The sequence below is a fragment of the Nicotiana tabacum genome, chromosome 22, assembly GCF_000715075.1.
Source record: "Nicotiana tabacum cultivar K326 chromosome 22, ASM71507v2, whole genome shotgun sequence".
NCBI lineage: Eukaryota > Viridiplantae > Streptophyta > Magnoliopsida > Solanales > Solanaceae > Nicotiana > Nicotiana tabacum.
Window position 1 is genome coordinate 110,348,499 of NC_134101.1, and position 19,085 is coordinate 110,367,583.

At 40.5% G+C, this 19,085-nt stretch overlaps 1 pseudogene; it reads right to left on the reverse strand.

Annotated features, from left to right (window-relative positions):
• Nucleotides 1–3,076: 3,076 nt before the first annotated feature.
• On the reverse strand, nucleotides 3,077–18,623 carry LOC142176019 (uncharacterized; annotated as a pseudogene).
• Nucleotides 18,624–19,085: the final 462 nt, after the last annotated feature.

Below are 19,085 nucleotides of genomic sequence, written 5' to 3' on the forward strand. Positions count from 1 at the left end.
GTCATGAGCAACTACAGGGGTTGTCTAAGTATAACAAGGCTATCATAGTTCGGGAATAAAGATACTAAGAACAGTCTGAGTAAGGTAGGAAGGAGAAGTGCAAGGCTGTGAATGCTAAGAAGCTACCTTGCCGACTCCGAAGACCTGCTGGAAGAACGATCAGCGCTCGCTATCGAGACCCGCAACTCCTGGATCTGCACACAAGGTGCAGGGAGTAATGTGAGTATGCCAACTCAGTAAGTAATAAAAGTAAATGAAAGCTGAGCAGTAAGAAAAATAGATAAGTCCACATCATAGCACTACATCAAAATAGTATGTTTCCAAAACAGTACATAATTCAATTATCTCGTGAAAACTCAATTTTAGTCAAACCTTTAAAAAACAACCTTCAATAGTTTTCAAACAAGTGGTGGAACAGTGAGTAAAGATGATGAAAACATAAACAGCCCCTCGGGCAAGACATGTATCATAAACCGCCCCTCGGGCATATCATCAGTCAGAACCAGCCTCTCGGGCTACCTCACAATCACTCATAATCGGCCCCTCGGTTAACAACATGAATCAAGATTAGCCCCTCGGGCAACATCACATCACTCACACTTGGTACCCGCGCTCAATGGAAGTGTACAGACTCCGGAGGGACTCCTACAGCCCAAGCGCTATCACAAGCCATCTCGTGGCATAATAAATCAGGCTATCGGCCTCTCATATATCACAAAATAGTACAACTTGCTACGACGCGCAGCCCGATCCCATAATATCCTCACAACATAGGCCCTTGGCCTCACTGAGTAGGAAGTCTCTCAAGTCAATCGGGCCAACAGTAAAACAGGGTGCTCAGCCCAAAAATATCATTTATAGTATTAAAATGGAGTAATTAAGGCTGAGTTATGAAATCAGTAAAACACAGCATGACTGAGTAGAGATATGTCACGACCCAAATCCCGGTCGTGATGGCGCCCAACACACTACTAGGCAAGCCCGACTATTAGTCACACTTAACCCAATTTGTCAAAAATAGCGGATGAAAATATCAATTAATTCACGATCAAGTACTGAAGAGTTTAACAAAATACACGACATGATTTCACTAGGACCCGGTGTCACGAATATGAGCCTCTAGAATACAAAATATCACCATAATACATAGTGTATCCAAAGTCTGATAATACAGAAATAAAAAGGATAGGATAGGAGGGAAGAAATCAATGCTGCGAATACTGTGCAGCTACCTTGATACTCCCGAAATGCTGGAATCCGTTGATCAACTGGATCTACTGTGCCTGAGACTGCCCTGGATCTGCACACAAGGTGCAGAGAGTAAAGTGATTACTCCAACTCAGTGAGTAATAAAAGTAACTACAGTCCGAAGATAAAAAAATCCAGTAAATACACAAAGTAAGCTAAAATCCAAATATATAGCAACATATGGAACTGAACAGCTAAACAACAGTATAAAGGCAAATACATGGATGCAATGCAATGCATATGACGGTGCATTCCAGTACCCACTGCAGCGTGCAGCCCGAGCCATCCATATTTATTTATCGTCGATGGCGCTTACTGGGGGTGTGTACAGACTTCGGAGGGGCTCCTACAGCCCAAGCGCAATATATTAGTCAGTCATTGTTACCTGACCGGTCAACCATTGTTACCTGACCAATTTATATCACACAGTGCCATTGTTACCACTATTCCAAGTATATATTACAGTGACATTGTTACCACTATTTCAAGTCACTTTATAATCCGTCCAGAAAATAATATAGTAAGCCCCTTGGGCATTTACAAAGTAGAAGTTCCCAGCCCGAAATACATTTAAAATGTCATTTAAGTTTTCAACACTTAGAATTATGGCTGAGTTTGCAAGGCAGCATTTAAAACCTTGGACTGAAATTAAATGATATGCAAATCATGCTAAACAGTAATGTAAATCCTCGAAGGATTTTTTTCAAGTCGGCACAAGGCCCCAAACTTGGCATCAAGCCCAGTAATATCAATAAAGTGTGTGTATCAATCACCAGTATAGTATAAACATCACACAGGATGGACCAAGTCACAATCTCCAATAGTATCCGACCCCGCACTCACCATGGAGTGCGTGTCACGCCTCAATATAGCATTACGATGTGAAAGTCCGGGGTTTCAAACCCTCAGAATAGCATTTACATCAATTACTCACCTCTGACCGGCCGTAGACTAGTCCGCAATGCCCTTTCCTCTTGAATCGACCTCTTCGCGCGTCGAATCTAGTCAAAACCACAACGAATACATTACAATAGGCTAAGGGAATATAACCCAATCGAAAAGACTCGAAAAATGTCGAAAATCCCGAAATTAGCAAAACCCGAGCCCCGGGCCCATGTCTCGAAATTCAGAAATTTTTATATCAATATGACCCTTATCTCGCCACGAGTCTATACATACCAAATTCACAAAAATCAGAGTTCATTTGACCCCTCAAATCACTATTTAATTCTCTTAAGTTTCAAGCCCTAAACCACCATTTTTGTCCATAATTTACTTGAGTTTTCAGCTCTAATCCATGTATTTAACTTGAAAATAAGTAGAAACAACTCACCTTTGATGCTTGATGAAATCCCCCTTGAAATTCTCTCCAAAATAATCCAAGTCAAATGAAAGAAATGAAAGAAATAAGTCAAATCCGTGTTTAAAAGAATCTGCCCGTGCTTCGTCGAGTTGTACCTTGCACTTGTGCTATACAAGTTGTACATCCTATTAAAAATTTTCCTTGTCGGATACCTTCTGTTTAAACACCCATAACGTCTTGTATAAGTATCCAAATGACAAACGGATTGAAGATTTAGAAACTAGACTCAAAGATCTTTAATTTGATAGGTTGTACACCATATAACTCTTTATATATCCCGAGATATGAGCTTCTAAAGTAGGCTCCCCGAATCAGAAAATTCTGGAGAACGAGCTCCACCAGTCATATTCAATCGACTGTAACATTCTCTACATATGTCGAAATTACGATTTCTTTAGCTTTCTGGAAATTAGACATAAACGGATACAACTTTCGTTTTTAAACCATCTCAAAAATCTTTGTAGATCAAAAGATATAGGCCTCTGAAGTACGCTCCACGATTGCAGTCCAAAGACCTGCAGAAAATTGCAGCAGAAATTTCTGCAGCTTTTTCTTTTCTTTTTGGTCCGAATTTCATTCCGTTAACCTTCCGAAATCCACCCGAGGCCCTCGGGACTTTAACAAATTATATCAACATGCCCCACAATATCATTCAAACTTGTCCCAACCTTCGAAACACCCAAACTAACATCAAAACATCAAATCATCATCGGATTCAAGCCTATGAATCTCACGAACTTCTAAATTCCATTTTTGATCAAAAACCCAACCAAACCACGTCCGAATGACTTCAAATTTTGCACACAAGTCACATTCAACATTACAGACTTGCCCCAACTTTCGGATTCGCATTCCGACTTCGATATCAAAATCTCCCCTTCCGGTCGAATTTTTCTCAAAAACCTTCAAATTTCTATACTTAGACAAATGACTTCAAAATGAACTCCGGACATCCGAATTTACTTCCGATCGCGCTACCAATCCTTAAATCATCCCCCGAAACTAACCGAATCATCGGAAATAAATTCCGAGACCTCTAACTCACAAGTCAACTTCCGGTTGACTTTTCCAAACTAATTCTTCATTAAAGAGATTATTTGTCCCAATTTCTACCAAACTCGATCCGAATTGACTCAAATTCACCAAGTACACATATTGAAGCATGAATAAGCATATAACGGGGAATACGGGACGGAATTACAGGACACGACGGGTCGGGTCGTCACATTCTCCCCAACTAAAACAAACGCTCGTCCTCGAGCGAGTTAAGAAACATACCTGGAGTTTCAAATAGGTGTGGGTATCTGCTCCGCATCTCTTAGTCGGTCTCCCAAGTAGCCTCCTCCACGGGCCGATCTCTCCACTGTACTTTCATCGATGCTATATCTTTCGACCTCAATTTTCGAACCTGTCGACCCAAAATAGCCACTGGCTCCACATCATAAGTTAAATCTTCCTCTAGCTGTACTGTACTGAAATCCAAAATATGAGATGGGTCCCCAACATACTTTCGGAGCATAGAAATATGGAATACCGGGTGAACACCCGACAAACTAGGTGGCAAGGCAAGCATATAGGCCACCTCTCCAACCTTCCTAAGTATTTCAAAAGGTCCAATAAATTGCGGACTTAGCTTTCCTTTCTTTCCAAATCTCATAACACCCTTCATGGGTGAAACCTACAGCAAAACCTTCTCACCCGCCATGAATGACACATCCCGGACCTTCCGGTCCGCATAACTCTTCTGACGCGACTGAGCTATGCGAAGTCTTTCCTGAATCACCTTCACCTTTTCTAAGGCATCCTGGACCAAATCCGTCCCCAACAACCTAGCCTCGCCGGGCATGAACCAACCAACTGGAGATCTACACCGCCTCCCATATAGGGCCTCATACGGTGCCATCTGAATACTGGACTGATAGCTGTTGTTGTAGGCAAACTCTGCAAGTGGTAAAAATTCAACCCAAGAACCTCCAAAATCAATCACACAAGCACGCAACATATCCTCCAATATCTGAATAGTACGCTCGGACTGTCCGTCCGTCTGAGGATGAAATGCTGAACTCAGCTCCACCTAGGTACCCAACTCGTGATGAAAAGTCCTCCAAAACTGAGAAGTGAATTGAGTACCTCTATCCGAAACGATGGAAATTGGAACACCATGCAACCGCACAATCTCCCGAATAAAGATTCTCGCCAGCCGCTCCGAGGAATATGTAGTACATACTAGAATGAAATGCGCTGACTTAGTCAGTCGATCCACAACGACCCAAATCGAATCGAACTTCTTCAAAGTCCGAGGAAGACCAGTCACGAAGTCCATAGTAACTCTCTCCCATTTCCACTCAGGAATAACCATCTGCTGTAGCAAACCGCCCGGTCTCTGATGCTCATATTTCACCTGCTGATAGTTGAGACACCGAGACACATATCCCGCAATGTCTTTCTTCATTCTCCTCCACCAGCAATGCTGTCTCAAGTCCTGATACATCTTCGCGGCACCCGGATGGATGGAATACCGCGAACTGTGGGCCTCCTCAAGAATCAAATCTCTAAACCCATCAATATCGGGCACACAAATACGGCCATGCATCCTCAATACACCATCATCACCTATAGCCACATCTCTGGCATCACCTCGCTGAACCCGATCTCTAAGGTCAAGCAAATGTGGATCATCATACTGGTGCTCTCTGATGCGATCATATAAGGAAGATCGAGAAATCACACTCGCCAACACTCGGCTAGGCTCAGAAATATCTAGCCGCACCATCTGATTGGCCAAAGCCTGAACATCAACTGCAAGAGGTCTCTCCCCAACTAGAATGTAAGCCAAACTCCCCATACTGATTGCCTTTCGGCTCAAAGCATCAGCCACTACATTGGCCTTACCCGAATGATACAGAATAGTAATATCATAGTCTTTAAGCAACTCAAGCCATCTCCACTGCCTCAAATTAAGATCTTTTTGCTTAAATAAATGCTGAAGACTGCGATGATCAGTGAATAGCTCACAAGATACGCCGTACAAATAGTGCCTCCAAATCTTCAAGGCATGAACTATAGCAGCCAACTCTAAATCATGAATAGGATAGTTCTTCTCATGGGACTTCAACTGACGAGAAGCATAAGCGATAACTCTACCCTTCTGCATTAGCACACAACCAATCCCAACTCTGGAAACATCGCAATATACCGTGTATGAACCTGCAGCTGATGGTAACACCAACACTGGAGTTGTGGTCAAAAGTGACTTGAGCTTCTGAAAGCTCTCCTCGCACTCGTCTGACCATACAAATGAAGCACCTTTCTGAGTCAACTTGGTCAAGGGCGATGCGATGGATGAAAATCCCTAAACAAACCGGCGATAATAGCCTGCTAGCCCAAGAAAACTCCGGATCTCTGTGGCTGAGGACGGTCTAGATCAACTCTGCACTGCCTCTATCTTCCTTGGATCAACCTGAATACCCTCGCTGGACACTATGTGTCCCAAGAATGCCACAGAACTTAGCCAAAACTCACACTTGGAGAATTTAGCATAAAGTTTCTCCTCCCTCAATCTCTGCAACACTACACGCAAATGCCAGGCATGCTCCTCCTGGCTATGCGAGTATACCAGAATATCATCAATGAATACAATGACAAAAGAATCCAGATACGGCCGAAATACACTGTTCATTAGATGCATGAACGTTGCTGGGGCATTGGTCAGCCCAAAAGACATGACCAAAAACTCATAGTGGCCATATCTAGTTCTGAAGGCAGTCTTAGGAATATCTGAATCCCTGATCTTCAACTGGTGATAACCCGAACGAAGGTCGATCTTAGAAAACACCCTCGCTCCCTGAAGCTGATCAAATAAGTCATTAATGCGAGGCAAAGGATACTTGTTTTTCACTGTTACCTTGTTCAACTGCCTATAATCAATGCACATTCTCATTGTGCCATCTTTCTTTTTCACAAATAACACATGTGCACCCCACAAGGACACACTAGGCCGAATAAACCCCTTTTCTAGAAGTTCCTAAACCTGCTCTTTCAATTCTTTTAGCTCCGCTGGTGCCATGCGGTATGGCGGAATAGAAATGGGCTTAGTGCCCAGCACCAGGTCAATACCAAAATCAATATCCCGGTCCGGCGGCATGCCCGGCAGGTCTGCAGGAAATACATCAGGAAAGTCCCTCACAACTGGGACAGAATCAATATTGGAAGTCTCAGCTCCCACATCACGCACGAAGGCCAAATATGATAAACAGCGTTTCCCAACCATACATTGGGCTTTCAAGAAAGAAATTACTCTGCTAGGAACATAATCAGTCATACCACGCCACTCGATCCTCGGAACACCCAGAATAGCCAAAGTAACTGTCTTAGCATGACAGTCCAGAATAGCATGGCACGTAGATAGCCAGTCCATGCCCAGAATAATATCAAAATCTACCATTCTCAACAGCAATAGATCAACTCGGGTCTCCAGACCCCCAATAGTCACAATACACGACCGATACACATGATCCACAATAACAATATCGCCCACCGGGGTAGACACATGAACAGGTAAAGCAAGAGACTCCCGGGGCATACTCAAATGACGAGCAAAATATGAAGACACATAAGAATAGGTGGATCCGGGATCAAATAAGATAGAGGCATCTGTGTGGCAGACTGAGATAATACCTGTGATAACAGCATCTGACGCAAGAGCATCTGTCCTGTCTAGGATAGCATAAAACCGAGCCTGACCACTGCTCGATCAACCTCCCCCTATGGGGCGACCTCTAGCTTCCTGACCCTCACCCCTAGCTGACTGGGTGGGTGCTGAAGTAAATGGTGCAGAAGATGAGGACTGGCCCCTCTGCTGAGACTGACTGCCACGAAGCCGAGGACAATGCCTCTTCATGTGACCAAACTCTCCACACTCGTAACAACTACCCGACGCTGGATAAGGGAACTGATGGGAACCCCTCGCACCAAAGTGACTAGCTGATGCACTCGGCGCCGAAGAACCCTGGACTGAAGGAGCATGTGATGAACTCTGTGCTGGAAGGGCACCCAAAGAAGACTGACCCTGCTGAAATCCCTGATGACCACGGCCTGAAGATGCCCCTCGATACTCGGAACGAGCCGACTGATGAGGCCTATAAGAACGACCCCTGCTCTGCTAAAACTGGCTCCTAGACGGAGCATCAATAAAACTACCTGATCCACGAGGCCTCTTGGCCTCCCGCTCCTCTCTCTCCTAATGACGATCTGCCTCATATCTCGGGCAATATCGACTGCATCCTCAAAAGTATGGCTCAGAATCCTCTCTCTAGCCATCAGGATACGGATGGGATAAATGAGCCCATCCACGAACCTCCTAATCCTTTCTCGATCAGTCGGGACCATCCATGGAGCATAACGAGCTAACTCTGAAAACCTTACCTCGTACTGAGATACGGTCATATCTCCCTGACGAAGATACTCAAACTGCCTGCGCCGCTCCTTTCTCTGAGATCGCGGTACCCACTTCTCCAAAAAGAGAGTGGAGAACTCCTTCCATGACAAGGGCGCTGAACCTACCGGCCTACGCCGCTCATATGCCTCCCACCAAGTGAAGGCTGCACCTGAGAACTGAAAAGTAGTAAAGGATACACCGCTAGTCTCCAAGATCCCTGCTGTCCGCAGCATGCGTCTACACTTGTCAAGAAAACTTTGGGCATCCTCGCCCTGAGCACCACTAAAAGGAGGAGGTGCAAGTCTGCTGAATCTCTCAAAACGACGCTGCTCATCGTCTGGCATAGCTGGGACCACAATGTTCTGAACTGGTGCAACTGGCTGAGCTGGAACAGCTTCCGGTGTCTGCAATCCCTGCACAACCTGCTCAACTGTGCGATTAACATGAGTCTGGGTGCCTTCCCTGGCCTGTGAAGTAGCTGTGGCTATAGTGGCTGAGACCGCCTGAGCTAGGCCAGTGCAAACTGTCAAAATCTGAGCCAAGGTCTCCTGAAGACCCGGAATCACAATAGGCATAACTGGTTCCTGAACTGGTACAACTGCTGGAGCCTGATTTGGAACTGGGGCAGCTGGTGGATTAACAGGTGCTGCCCGCGCTACTCTACCTCTGCCACGCCCACGACCTCTGGTGGCATCAGTGGGTGGCACTGGTGGTCGTCCACCTCATCCAGTAGCACGAGTCCTCGCCATCTGCGATAGAATAGAATGATAGAAATTTTTAGTGTTCGGATCAACAAAGTTGCACGACAAGAATTTCAAGAATATGATGTTTTCCTAAAGGTTCTGCAGCCTCTCAAGGATAAATACAGATGTCTCCGTACCGATCCGTGAGACTCTACTAAACTGGCTCATGACTCGTGAGACCAAGTAACCTATTCCTTAATTACCCACTGTCACGACCCAAATCCCGGTCATGATGGCGCCCAACACACTACTAGGGTAGCCCGACTATTAGTCACACTTAACCCAATTTGTCAAAAATAGCGGATGGAAATATCAATTAATTCACGATCAAGTACTGAAGAGTTTAACAAAATACACGACATGATCTCACTAGGACCCGGTGTCACGAATATGAGCCTCTAGAATAAATAAAAATCACCCTAATACATAGTGTATCCAAAGTCTGATAATGCAGAAATAAAAAGGATAGGATAGGAGGGAAGAAATCAATGCTGCGAACGCTGTGCAGCTACCTTGATACTCCCGAAATGCTGGAATCCGTTGATCAACTGGATCTATTGTGCCTGAGACTGCCCTGGATCTGCACACAAGGTGCAGGGAGTAAAGTGAGTACTCCGACCCAGTGAGTAATAAAAGTAACTACAGTCCAAAGATAAGAAAATCCAGTAAATACACAAAGTAAGCTAAAATCCAAATATACAACAACATATGGAACTGAACAGCTAAACAACAGTATAAAGGCAAATACATGAATGCAATGCAATGCATATGACGGTGCATTCCAGTACCCACTGCGGCGTGCAGCCCGAGCCATCCATATTTATTTATCGTCGACGGCGCTCACTGGGGGGTGTGTACAGACTCCGGAGGGGCTCCTACAGCCCAAGCGCAATATCTTGGTGAGTCATTGTTACCTGACCGATCAACCATTATTACCTGACCAATTTATATCACACGGTGCCATTGTTACCACTGTTCCAAGTATATATTACAGTGTCATTGTTACCACTGTTTCAAGTCACTTTATAATCCGTCCAGAAAATAATATAGTAAGCCCCTTGGGCATTTACAAAGTAGAAGTTCCCAGCCCAAAATACATTTAAAATGTCATTTAAGTTTTCAACACTTAGAATTATGGCTGAGTTTGCAAGGCAGCATTTAAAACCTTGGACTGAAATTAAATGATATGCAAATCATGCTAAACAGTAATGTAAATCCTCGAAGGATTTTTTTCAAGTCGGCACAAGGCCCCAAACTTGGCATCAAGCCCAGTAATATCAATAAAGTGTGTGTATCAATCACCAGTATAGTATAAATATCACACGGGATGGACCAAGTCACAATCCCCAATAGTATCCGACCCCACACTCACCATGGAGTGCGTGTCACGCCTCAATATAGCGTTACGATGTGAAAGTCCGGGGTTTCAAACCCTCAGAATAGCATTTATATCTATTACTCACCTCTAACCGGTCGTAGACTAATTCGCAATGCCCTTTCCTCTTGAATCGACCTCTTCGCGCATCGAATCTAGTCAAAACCACAACGAATACATTACAATAGGCTAAGGGAATATAACCCAATCGAAAAGACTCGAAAAATGTCGAAAATTCCGAAATTAGCAAAACCCGAGCCCCGAGCCCCGGGCCCACGTCTCGAAATTCAGAAATTTTTACATCAATACGACCCTTATCTCGCCACGAGTCTATACATACCAAATTCACAAAAATTGGAGTTCATTTGACCCCTCAAATCACCATTTAATTCTCTTAAGTTTCAAGCCCTAAACTACCATTTTTGTCCATAATCTACTTGAGTTTTCAGCTCTAATCCATGTATTTAACTTGAAAATAAGTAGAAACAACTCACCTTTGATGCTTGATGAAATCCCCCTTGAAATTCTCTCCAAAATAATCCAAGCCAAATGAAAGAAATGAAAGAAATAAGCCAAATCCGTGTTTAAAAGAATCTGCCCGTGCTTCGTCGAGTTGTACCTTGCACTTGTGCTATACAAGTTGTACATCCTATTAAAAATTTTCCTTGTCGGACACCTTCTGTTTAAACACCCATAACGTCTTGTATAAGTATCCAAATGACAAACGGTTTGAAGATTTAGAAACTAGACTCGAAGATCTTTAATTTGATAGGTTGTACACCATATAACTCTTTATAAATCCCTAGATATGAGTTTCTAAATTAGGCTCCCCGAATCAGAAAATTCTGGAGAACGAGCTCCACCAGTCATATTCAATCGAACGTAACATTCTCTACAGATGTCCAAATTACGATTTCTTTAGCTTTCTGGAAACTAGACATAATCGGCTACAACTTTCATTTTTAAACCATCTTAAAAATCCTTGTAGATCAAAAGATATAGGCCTCTGAAGTACGCTCCACGATTGCAGTCCAAAGACCTTCTGCAGAAAATTGCAGCAGAATTTCTGCAGCTTTTTCTTTTCTTTTTGGTCCGAATTTCATTCCGTTAACCTTCCGAAATCCACCCGAGGCCCTCAGGACCTTAACCAATTATATCAACATGTCCCACAATATCATTCAAACTTGTCCCAACCTTCGAAACACCCAAAATAACATCAAAACATCAAATCATCATCGGATTCAAGTCTATGACTCTCACGAACTTCCAAATTCCATTTTTGATCAAAAACCCAACCAAACCACGTCCGAATGACCTCAAATTTTGCAGACAAGTCCAAAATGACATAACGAAGCTACAACAACTCTCGGAATTCTATTCCGACCCTCGGATCAAAATCTCACCTATCAACCGGAATTCGCCAAAATACTAACTTTGCCAATTCAAGCTTAATTCTACACCGGTCATCACAAAAATATTCCGGACACACTCCTAAGTTTCAAATCACCTAACGAAGCTATCCGAACCATAAAATTCGCATTTCGAGCTCTCTAACACATAAGTCAATATTCGGTTGACTTTTCCAACTTAAGCTTCCTTAAAAGAGACTAAGTGTCTCAAACCTTACCAAAATCATTCCGGAATGACTTCAAATTTTGTACACAAGTCACATTCGACATTACGGACTTGACCCAACTTTCGGATTCGCATTCCGACTCCGATATCAAAATTTCCCCTTCTGGTCGAATTTTTCTCAAAAACCTTCAAATTTCTATACTTAGCCAAATGACTTCAAAATGACCTCCGGACATCCGAATTCACTTCCGATCGCGCTAACAATCCTTAAATCATCCCCCGAAACTAACCGAATCATCGGAAATAAATTCTGAGACCTCTAACTCACAAGTCAACTTCCGGTTGACTTTTCCAAACTAATTCTTCATTAAAGAGACTATTTGTCCCAATTTCTACCAAACTCGATCCGAATTGACTCAAATTCACCAAGTACACATATTGAAGCATGAATAAACATATAACGGGGAATACGAGACGGAATTACAGGAGACGACGGGTCGGGTCGTCACAATATATTAAATAAAAACAGTAAGGAATGGTAGTAAAAAGCCCCTAAGGGTCCAAACAGTTGGCACGAGGCCCAAATATGACATTCAGCCCAAAGCACAATAGTATCAAATAGTTTTCAGTGAAATATGCGACTTAATAGTCGTACAGGACGGACCAAGTCACAATCCCCAACGGTGCACGCCCCCACGCTCGTCATCTAGCAGGTGCATCACCTCAAAGTACTGAAACGATGCGAAATCCAGGGTCTCACACCCTCGTGACAATATTTACAGTCATTACTTATCTCAAACCGGACCGACCTCTAACCCGCAATGCCTCTCGACTCGGCCTCCAAATTCTCCAAATCTAACCAAAATTAGTATCATATCATTAATACACGCTAAAGGAACAAGCCCAAGCAAAAATAATCAAATTAACTCAAAATCCCGAAATTGGCCAAACCCGACCTCCGGGCCCACATCTCGGAACAAGATAAAAATCACATCACTAGAATTCTTATCCTCCCACGAGTCTATACATACCTATAACATCAAAATCGGACCTCAAATGGACCCTCAAATCCCCACTCAAAGCTCTACAAAAACTCAATCCCTTACCTTCAATTTCACTCAAAATTCCCCACTAATTTCATGATTAAGTAATGGATAATTCATCGCAAACACCAAATACAAAGCCCAAGCAACTTACCTCACTGAAATCCTTCAATTCCTCCTTGAATTCCCGGCTTGGAGCTCCAAAATCGCACAAAAATGATGAAAAATGACTGAAAATCACGAAGTGAGGCTTTTATAGTTCCTGCCCAGGGATTCCACACCTGCGGTCCCATAAGCGCACCTGCGATTCCGCTTCTGCGGATTTCACTTAAGGCACCAACTTCCGCACCTGCGCTCCAGGACTCGCACCTGCGGGCTCGCAGGTACGGTTAATCCTTCCGCTCCTGTGACAATATCCACTTCTGCGGTTCCCCTCCGTGCCTTCGATCAATGTACCTGCGGTCCCCACTCCGCAGGTGCGGAAACAATAGAAGCAGCAAAATCTGCAACTCCAACTCAAATCTAAACCTTCCATCAACCACCCAAATCCATCTCGAGGCCCTCGGGGCCTCAACCAAACATGCCAACAAGTCACATATCACCATTCAAACTTGTTTCAACCCTCGGAACACTCAAAACAACATCAAAATATCAAATCACCCTCGAATTCAAGTCTAAGGATTCCAATACTTCCGAATTCCACAAACGATGTAAAGACCTATCAAACCTCATCCGAATGACCTAAAATTTTGCATACACATTACAAATGATACAATGGATCCACTCCAATTTTAAAAATTCCAATCCGACCCCGATATCAAGATTTTCATTGCCGACCGAAAAATGCCGAATTTCCAATTTCGCCAATTCAAGCCTAAATCTACCACGGATCTCCAAAATACATTCTGATCATGCTCCTAAATCCCAAATCACCTAACAAAGCTATCCGAATCATAAAAATCCAATTTCGAGATCATTTTCCCACAAGTCAATTTCTGGTTGACTTTACCAACTAAATAACCAACTTAAGAGTCTAAGTGTCTCATTCCACTCTAAGATCACTCCGAACACAATACAACCAATATGATATGATAAAATACAGCTGAACAACATACAAGGAAGCAGAAGTGGGGGAAACGGGGCGGTAACTCATGAAACGACCAGTCGGGTCGTTACAAGGAGTGAAGAAAAAGATTTTACTCAAGAAAGCTTATTATATCTGAACTTTGGAATCAACTCGAAAAACTACGATTATAAAAGAATATTCGTGCAAAGACAGATCCTACCTTTTGTGAGTATTTGATGAGAATTGAAAATGGACTAGAAAAAACAAATAGCCATGACAAAATTGAAATCCCTGATTGTTTGTTATCCCTTTCATTTCTGAAAATCAATCATTAGATCTCTTGTTCAGAGTTACTTATCCAGATCTACACACATGTTTTTCTAATGCATTTTCTATAACTTCGCGTGTAATTCTGACAACCAAAAATGACTTTATTGATAAAATAAATGATTTGCTTATAGCTTAATTTCCCGGTGATCCTAAAACATATGTTGTATTTGATGAGACTATTGAAGCAAATGATAAAAGTTAATATGAAGAATTTTTTTGCATACTTTACATCCTGCTGGTTTACCTCCCCATAAATTGGCCTTGAAAAAGAACTGTCATGTTATGTAGTTACAAAATTTAGATTTATGTGAATGTTTATGCAACGGTACACGACTTATATCTTGTGATCTTCGAAAACATATTATAGGTGCTAAAATTACCACCGAGGACTTTAAGGATATGCATGTATTTATTCCCAGAATACCACTATTATCATTAACAAATGAAAAATTGCTTATTCCTTTCAAAAGAACACAATTTCCTTTGAGATTATGTTTTGCTATGACAATAAATAAAGCTCAAGATCAACCGTTGAACTTCGTGGGAGTTTATTTACACGAACCTATTGTTTTACATGGTCAGCTCTATGTAGCACTATCAAGAGAAAAAACCTTCCAATTGTGTAAAACTATTAATTCGACCACCTACAACAGATAGCGATGATGATCATTCAACTTACAATATAGTGTATAATGAAATTATTCAAAAAGCTTTTGCATAAATAGTTCCATACGATGGCTCCAACTTCTGTTGTTGTAATGGGCTCACATAATTCATGGCAAGTTGGTTTAAGATTTGGCATAGTCCTAGGAATTACTCTGATGTTGCTGCAGAGGTAATTTTTATCATTACCTGTATGCTTATTATTCATTTAATAATTGTTGTTGAAACAAATTTTCTGCACTTTTACTATGCAATAACCAACGGTTAGCTTTTGTGCTTACAAATCCTTGCTAAACATTTATCGTTCTAAAAAAATGAAAAAGTTTTATGATGGGCAATATATAGATCAATGTTGTATCTATTTGATTAACTATTTCTGTGGTCTGTATTATGTGTTCCATCTCTGTCTCATTTTGCCCATCTATCGTGCTTTCTTTTTCTTACTTCAATATTATTTGATATTCCAGATGCATTTTCTTGCATTAATAGTATTACGTTCTTTCATGCCAATACATAGAACGTTATAAGTACTGCATGATGAAAAAAATAAAGCTCTCTAACAAAAAATAAAAAAACAGAGTTATAGCTCATGTATTCTCATCATTTTGATACTTGCTTGGTGATGTGTTTGAAAATTTTGGTGGTTGCTTTAAAATTTCCTTTTTCTATCATATTAATTCTCTCTTAACTATTGTAAAATACTTTGTATACTGATTTTTATATGAAAAATCAAAAAGAATTTGAGTTATACTGTAATACAACCAATTGCAAGCCCGGACAAAGGAGGTGGGTTTACTGTCCCTTAAAAGTAAGATCACAGTAGGATCACCAACTGTTTTGTGTTTACTTCATAATTCGATTCTACTTATCAGAAATTATTTTTCTCTGTTATGATAGACCTGCCTCACTCAGTCACCAGGTGATTTGTCTCCTTAAATAGTAGTCAGAATGCTATTAATGAAATCCTAAAAGTTAAGCTTTTATTGCTAACTATGTCACACACCAAGCAAATTTATATGGAGTTTTGATGATGAATGTAAATTGGGTGTTTGCTTTTGTGATAATCTTAGAATTTTCAAGCGTCAGAAGAGTAAAGTTCCTATTTTTTCTCACTATTTTTTATATTGTTTTTGTGTGCGTATGTTTGATTTTAATATGTGTGGACATTTGATGTAATGTATTTGGGTGTTTGATTTTGTAATAATCTTCGCATTTTCAAGCTTCACCAAAGTAAAGTTTCTATTTTTTTTATAACTATTTAGATTTTTGTGTGTGTATGTGTGTGTTGTTTTAATATGACTGAAGTTTCTTTGTAGTAATAAGTGATTTTGTATGTTTGAATTTGTGATAACCTTGGGATTCTCGGGCTTCAACAAAGTAAAGTTTCTATTTTGCTCACTCTATTTGATGTTTTTGTTGGTGTGGAAGTTTTCTGTGGTGAATGTGATTTGGGTGTTTGAATTTGTGATGGTGTTAGAATTTTCAGTCTTCAGCAAAGAAATTTAAGGAATCAGATACAAAGAAGATATTGAGGAGGAAAGTTGGGAAGCAATATTAGCTTAGGAAGAAGAATGCCAAGAGGAGAAATAGACTCTCGAAAATAGTTTGACCTCTCCGAGAACTCATAAATTCTATTGTGAATGCTCACTTGAACTAAGCGATTATCAAACATTGTATATTTTGGAAGAAGATTCCATATTTATATTGTATCGCTAAGATAACAAGAAGAGATGATTAAGCATGTGAAACAGTCCAGCGAAAAATCTCAAAAAGATTTGTGTGTAAATAATTGTTTTACGTTTCAAACGAGGAAAATTAAAGAACTTATTCATATAATTTTTGGTTAAGTGTTGCTTAATATTGTGTCAAGCAAATACTTATGCAAAACACGCTATAACAAATGTTGTTATTTTACAAACTTTTCCAATATAAAATGGACATTGTAGTGAAGAGAGAATATACTTCATTTATCTTCGTTGGCCAATTCTTGTACCTGGTTCATTCGGATAGAAGGAAATATGGTCAACAGCTATATCTCCATATTTTTATAGTACTCGATTCCTCTCCAACCTTCTATGTTCAATTTATGTGCATTTGTTGTATAATTGTAAGGTGAGATTTGATTTTCTAAATTTTCAGGATCACTGCAAGGTAGAAATTATTTAAATTGGATAAATTATTGTACACCCAGTTAACTTGCCTGACCAAAAACCATTTGAATATGATATTTCCAAAGTTGGGCTAGCCTTGAGTTTAACAGATACATAATTTAACTCTAATTTAACTCTAATTTAACTCGGCCTCTTCCTTTTTGGATTTGCCTCATGGGTCTTTTGTGTCGAAACAATTATTCTCTATGTAAAATTATATACAATTTGATCTTCATTGGCCTTGCTACGCAAATAATCTCTCTTAATTTTTTGCTGTAAAAATCTTATGGGTTATAGTTTACACCATATGTCAAATTAGCTATTCAAGATCATTATTTACCTTCTTCTTAATTGGAGAAAAAAATTAAAATCGCATGTCTTCATTCTTTGTAATTTGCTGTCAAATATGTAACCTGTATGTGTTATCATTTGTTTCCTTCTAAATATTTGCAGAAAATAATATATGGTAAGGATTGCACCTATTTAAATTTTGCCATGTATTCGGTGTTCCTGTGTGCTATCTTTTGTCTCTATTTCTGCCTAATGAAAAAGAATGATTATTGTATTGTAGGCTGAGAAGATGATTGGAGTTCTGACACTTTTAAAAATTAAATTTCTTAATCAACGACCCTCGCCAAAAAAAACATCCTGAAATAATGATAGAAGCTCATAGTAAGAATGTCAAACACGTGAAATGTATCACGATATGGCCATGGCTGAAAAGAATGCACTTTTGTTGCAATGCCGCCTAAAAAAAAGGAGGCAACCACTTGCAAGTACAAATTCTTTCAATATCGTTGAACTCAAGAAACAAAGTAAGAGATATGTTGTCACGGCTCGAAATCCATCCTAAGAAGTTGTGATGGCAGCTAGTTTCTAAGATTAGGTAAGCCTATCACATATTGAGTTAACAACAAATTTAAACCAATTAACTATTAAATATGAACCAGTACCTTCTATGTATAGCCAATAACCATCTACAGATGTACAATATCCCAAAATCGGTAGTACAAGTCATAAGCCTTTCTTGAGTAACAAAGATTATCAAATACATCACTGTTTGGTATAAAAATAAACAATACAAAGTAAAACTTCAAAAGGTGACTCTGAGGCCTATGAACGTAATGACAGATATACCTTAAAGTGTCCACTGCAATACTTGATCAGTGACCTAATGACTAGCATGCTCCGATATACCTGGATCTACACAAAAATGTGCAGCAAATGTGGTATGAGTACACCATAGTGGTACCCAGTAAGTATAAAAACTAACATAGGTGGAGTAGTGACGAGGAACAATCAAGACACCTACTAGACATAATAACATGTACAAGTATGAATATAAAACTAACAGCGAACAATATCAATAAAAAGCTAAACACGGTAAGAATAATAATACAATATTTGCAAATGCAAACTAGAAGCAACAATTAGCAACAAGGAGCAAACAGGTATTATCGTCGTAAAGTAAGCAGAATATAGTTAAAATCCAGTGAAAATAAGTAACAATCCAATAATCAATCGTTCTCACACAAGATTTATACAAGAATTACCCAGAGGTACCCACCTTATAATCATAAATCACAGGTCCCAGTTCACGAACCCTAATCACTTGGCATCTTGTGCCCATGTTACCAATCATAACCGCACAGACATCTCACATACTGCACTGACAACTTATGCGCTAGTACCATTAATACTTCATACCTGCACGTACAACTCACGTGCTTATAGTACAATATCTCATATTGCACAGACAACTCATGTTCCATTAGTGCAACTCACACACAACAGGCGGGTATACAAGAATACATGTAAATGATCAACAAACATCAACGTTCATATTCTTGGACTGATATAAGTGACATATTGTTACACCCCACAATATTATGATGATGTTACGTCCTGCAGTATTACATTACGGTGATGTTATGCTTCGCAGTATTAAGTTATGATGATGTTGCACCCGGTAGTATTGTACGTTGAATTTGTCATAAGGTAATTGATATCAGTCCAAGTAAAAGATTATTTGGAGATTATAAGGAATATGCTATTTCACAGGTGATGAGTAAATTCGTGAAGGTGAAAGGGG